The following is a 6,000-nucleotide window of genomic DNA, read 5'->3' as shown; positions in this document are numbered from 1 at the left end:
TCCTGGTGAGCTCTCCTTTCCTGGAGGTATTGGAGACTGGATGGCCATCTGCCTGGGATGTTGCAGGGGCATTTCGCATTACAGATCATGCATTGAGCAGGGGGATGGATTAGATGTTTTCAGATTTCCGCCCAGCCAGTGGAGGCTGGTGACTCCGATGTCAGTGGGGCAGTGAATCCGCTCCGGGTTTCAGTCAGAACCAGTCAGAACTCTAAAGGAGCCATCAGCCTCCACAGCTTCCATCTGTCAAATTCTATTATCCCACATTGTGCAGTGAGTTCTGCTACATGTTAGAGGAGAGAGGGAAAGAACAAGATACGGATATAGTTGCAGCAACAACCCAATACCTGCCATAAGGTCTAGTTGCACCTTAAGGTACATCATCTAAGGGCATTTTCACATACAAAGCTTAAAATTGCTCTGGTTGTTCACATTTCAAATGCCTCTTTCCTCTGCTTCTTTTTTGCCTGAACAATCCTCAAATGCTAACACCATTCGGTTCCGTTGAGGGCATAAATTAAATTACTGTTCATGGTGGCAGCGGCTGTGAATTTTGTCACATTGGGCCTGTTCACACAACACACCAAACCATGGTCAGGCTGCTAGCCCTTTTGCAGCAAATAGTGAATGTGTTTAAACCATGGTTATGTAGCCACCATGGTTAGGAATAGTTCACATGACATGCTAAATTGTGCTTTTATATAGTATTTTTATTGTGCTTTTATACTGTTGTTTATTTTATACTGTTGTTTGTTTTATACTTTGATTGGTGTCTGATGGTTTTAACTTTTGTGAACTGCCCAGAGAGCTTCGGCTATTGGGCAGTATAGAAATGCAATAAATAAATAAATAAATAAATAAATATAGAAGTTATTGTTCACATAACACACTTAAGACATAATGTTTAGTTTGAAATGCTTAACCACTGTCGATTAGCATGTCAGCTGAACAGGGTCGTTGTTACGTTAATGTTATATTTTAGGTGGCTTTTTGGTGGAAGTTCCCCGGGAGCAGAAAATTTAAATAAATAGGTTAGTAAATTGTAAACTCATAAACAGATATATAATAAAAAGGACACGATCGAATTACAAGGAAACAAATCCACAGGCAGTACATGGTATTGATTATACACATTAGTTAGAGAGCTCTTAATACAACCGCAGAGTTTCAGCCTTCACAATGCAATCCTGTGCAGGTATACTCAGAAGTAAGTAGCCCAGAATTCACTTGGAGTTACATAACAGTAAGAAGATATAGGACTGCAGTCTTACAGTGCAATCCTTTGGCAGGTTTACTCAGGTTTACTCCCAAGAAAGTCGGCATAGGACTGCAGCTTTAGAAATGGAGGGGGGGGGTTGAATTTGAAGAGAAAAATACATAAGCAAACTCTCATTATTATTTTCCTTACCCCAGTTCTAATGCTTTCCTTTCATTTCTCCCTTCCTCTTTCCTGAATTCTTTTCCAGGGGCAAAGGAGTGTTTTTTTCCCCCCAGGTACGAAAGCCACCCAAACCAGACTCCTGCGTTGTATCCCTCCTTATATTTTAACAGCAGGGAGGTTGGCTCAGTTTGAGAGGGGCAGAAGGGAGAGGTGGAAAGGTGGGAAAAAATTGGAATCTGGATTTGTGAATCCTCCAGGAGGGAAGGGAGCTCTAATGGTGTCAGGGTTTGACATTGAAGAACCCAAATAGTGTGCTTCATAATCCTTCCAGTAAGGATTGCTCAGATTACTCAGTAACCCTTACTGGAAGGTAGGTCAGTATTTTATTATCTCCCAACTTGCTTTAGGGGAGATTAGAACTGTGTTTCTCAGAAGCCATGTCCTCTTGTCATGCACTAAGTCCACTTCTATGGTGTGGTTGGACTTGGACCGGGTGCGGGGACAAAAGTTCAACTCTTCACTCAGCCATGGTGCTCCCTAGATAGTTTGGGGCCATCACTATTAGCTCACAGCCTAACCAGCCATCCTCAACCTGGTCCCCCCTCCGATGATTTGGACTCCAACTCCCATCATCCCTTACCATTTTCCATGCTTGCTGTGGCTGATGGGAGTTGGGGGTCCAAAACATCAGGAGGGCACCATGTTGGCCTGACCTATTTCTGTACTTCTAATTAATCCCTGCATACATCTCTGAATGTTTTGACGGAACAAAGTTTTGCATTAACAATAAATTAGATAGATGGAGGGGTAGCGAAATGAAAACTAAGATCTCTGAAACTTTTTCCTCCCCAGCTGGGAAGTGGGATTCAGATGTTTATTTTCAAGGCTAAGCATCCTGGTTTAGAAAAGTAGAGTGGTCTAAGAATATAAGAGCCATGCTGGATCAGACGAAGGGCCCATCTAGACCTGCATTCTGTTCACACAGTGGCCAAGCAGTTACCCACAGGAAAACCCACAAGCAGTACATGCGTGCATACTGCCAATGAAACTGGAGATCGCATGTAGCCATCAGAGCTAGTAGCCACTGAAGGCTGAAGAGAAGGGCTAGAATAGGGTGACCATATGAAAGGGAGGTCAAGAGGACAGGGTTCCTGCAGCCAGGAGCTGCAGGCATACAATAACACCTGCTGAATTTCCCTTTTCTATGCAACTGTTAAAGATGCAGGAGCCTAGTCCTCCTTTTCATTTGGTCACCCTAGTTTACCTTCCCCTGCACCATTTTCTGGTTCTTAATCCCTTCCTAGAAGCTGTGGCCTATAATTCTTCCCTCCCCACAGCAGGGCTAGTGTGGCCACTTATGCATCACCCAAAGAGGAAATGCATCCCCCTCAAAAAATAAAGGAGAACAGAAGAGGGCACTGATTTGCATACCATTTGCATATGCTGATTTATGGAGAGAGATGCAAATTTGGAAATAGTAATTATAACTTAAATTGAAATACAATATATCTCATTATATTGGGGGAGCCTGAACAGGTGAGCTGCTGCCTGCACATATGAACAACCAGAGCAATTTTAAGCTTTGTATGTGAAAATGCCCTTAGATGATGTACCTTAGGGTGGAACTAGACCTTATGGCAGGTATTGGGCTGTTGCTGCACATGTCTCCATATCTAGTTCTTTCCCTCTCTCCTCTAACATGTAGCAGAACTCACTGCACAATGTAGAATAAATGAATTTGAGAGCTGGTGGCTCCTTTAGAGTTCTGACTGAAACCCGGAGTGGATTCACTGCCCCACTGACATGGGAGTTACCAGCCTCCACTGGCTGGGCAGGAACCTGAAGACATCTAATCCATCCCCCTGTGAAATGCGAAATGCCCCTGCAACATCCCAGGCAGATGACCATCCAGTCTCCAATACCTCCAGGAAAGGAGAGCTCACCAGGAGAAGAGCTCTCACCATTATGAAGCTTCCTTCCATGCAATTTTCACCCCATTGATTCCAGTCCTGCCTTCTGGATCAAGGGAGAACAAGTCTGCTCCACATCCATGTCTATGGTCTTTCCTTTTAATCTTATTTATTTATTTATTTATAATCTTATTTATTTATTGAATTTTCATCCTGCTCCTCAGCCAAAAACTGTTCCAAGAGCAGCTTACAATCAGTCAGCAAAGAAGCCACTCCCTGCCCTCAGTCTTACAATCTAGAGTGACCATGCATGCAGCACCTGGTGAAATTCCCTCTATCAGTTTTTGCTGTGTGGTTTTATCCTGGTTGTGCTTTTTATATTGTATTTTGTATTTGTGTTTTTAAATTGTTGGTTGTTTTTATGCTCTTCATGGTTTTAATTTTTGTGAAATGCTCACAGAGCTTTGGCTACTGGGCGGTATAAAAATATAATAAATGGCCAAATTCAAGTTCCTGTTTGCTGTCTTTTCTGATGGTTCTTTATCTTTATGCTGGATTTGAAGCAGACAGCCCTTCAAACAGAGGAAACCATCAAAGTGAGGACTGTTCTCTGGGAGTCCATCAAATAGAGGACTCTAAGCAGAGTAAATTATTACTTCAGAGGGTGATTTAGATCAGGAAAACAGTGTTGTGGGGAGGGGAGATAAATGCCCTCCCATGCCGGAGCTCTAAATCCAAATTAAAGCCCCATGTCTGCTTTTAGAGGAGGAGGAGGAGGAAGAGGAGAAGGAGGAGGAGAAGGAGACGACGACCCATTTGGAGATCTGATCATGTCTATTTTAGCTCTTAGGAGCTGGAACACCTGCCATCATCCCTTGTCATGGAAACCATTGGTCAATATCATCTGAAGAGCAATTACCCTGTTTAATGTCTCTCCACATTCCTCCTTTCTCCCCAAGTTTGTGGTCAACCGATGTTGTCTTCTTGTATTGTGGGTGGCCAAGCTTCAAAGTTTGGAGCCTGGCCATGGCAGGTCAGCGTCCATTGGAACAGGAGGCATTTCTGCACTGGGTCCCTTGTGGCAGAGCAGTGGGTTGTTATACTCACTGCTATAAGTACTCTGCTATAAATACTCACTGCTATAAGTATTTGTGTGTGGGGGGGAATGGGGACACGCTGCTGTGCACTTCAGAAATCTATCAGTATTTCTGGATCACTGGGCCAAACTAGACAGCGCACCATTTGCGATTGTGTGAATGGCTCCATTCAGAGCCCTCCAAGTGTGTTTCGCAGTAGACACTTGACTGGGGCATGGGCCTCATCTGGTACCCAACATTGGTACCTCACCAATATTGGCTGCATTTTTCAAACCATGATGCACTTGTTTGTTTCCACTTTCAAAGCTCCATCTGACAAATGTTTTATTGCACACTTGTTACTGGGCATTCATGGGGTTTACTCAGGTCCCTCACATGACGTCGTCTGCCTCCCGCCCCTTCTGGCCTTCCTTGCGCAACAAAAAAACCCCTTGTTAAGTCCGATGTATTTTTAAACTCGGAATCGCTGCTCTCTCCTGCTGTGTGCAGGAGAAGCAGCGCCATTAGACCAGTGGACTCAATGGGCCTTGTGCTCGTTGGGTACTTCCTCTTCTTGAAACTGAGAAGTAACTGAGGAATGAAAACACTGGTGGTGAAGTGAAGGTAGGAAGTATGTTAACCCCCGGTGTGATGGATATGCAGGAACTGGATCACCAGGGGACATTGCCCTCTTGAGGCTCCTGAGAACTGTGAAATATAGCCCATACAGCCTCCCTGTGTGTGTGCCACCTTCTTCTGCTGAGTTCACTGAAGACATGCCATGCTGCGTAACTGGATGGGGAAACATCAGACATGATGGTGAGAACCTGGTGGGACAATAGGGTGTGTATCAAATGAAGTTGGCAAAACCAGCAAGCAAGAATCCATGAAACACTTCTCATCCAAACTGGCAGGCAAAAATATCGGTTGATCTGTAGAGCAGAAAGAATTTGCTTGGTTCAGGACTTTGGTTGAGTGAAATTTGAACCTGAGCATGCTAGGGGTGGGATTTCCCCCTGGTGTAGAAATGCTCTAACACAGTGCACAAAACAGGAAAATAAAGGAGCTGGTGGGGTGGAGGGGAGGTAAGAATGTGGGGGAAATGCTGAATAGCCACCATTTCATGGAGAACATGCACATAATTTGTCCAGGTAGAAGGAATTGTGCACCTTTCCCAGTCAGTACACATAACCTCAAATAGCCCTTGGGGAATATGTGTATCTTGGCTGCATTTTGTACATTTTCCAGGCTTATGCCCTCCCCCCAGCAGGCCTTGGGGAATGGGGAATGTGCATATCCTGACAGGGCTTTGTACATTCTCCAGCACATATGCATCCTCTCCAAGGTGCACTAGTTGTGGAAACTATACATCCATCGAGTTCAGTGTAGTTTGCTTTGATTTGGCAGCACCTTTCCAGTGTCTCGGACAGGAGTTTCCCCCATCAGCTCCGACCTGATCCTTTTATGTAGAAATGGCAGGGATTGAACCCAGGATATTCTGCCTTATCACCATGCTCATCTACACCAAGCAGGATATTCCACTATGAAAGTGCTATATTAGAGTGACTATATGGAAAGGAGGACAGGGCTCCTGTATCTTTAACAGTTGTATTGAAAAGGGAATTTCAGCAGG

This window comes from Elgaria multicarinata, chromosome 11 (genome assembly GCF_023053635.1).
Source record: "Elgaria multicarinata webbii isolate HBS135686 ecotype San Diego chromosome 11, rElgMul1.1.pri, whole genome shotgun sequence".
Lineage (NCBI taxonomy): Eukaryota > Metazoa > Chordata > Lepidosauria > Squamata > Anguidae > Elgaria > Elgaria multicarinata.
Note: the sequence above shows the minus strand (reverse complement) of the source record.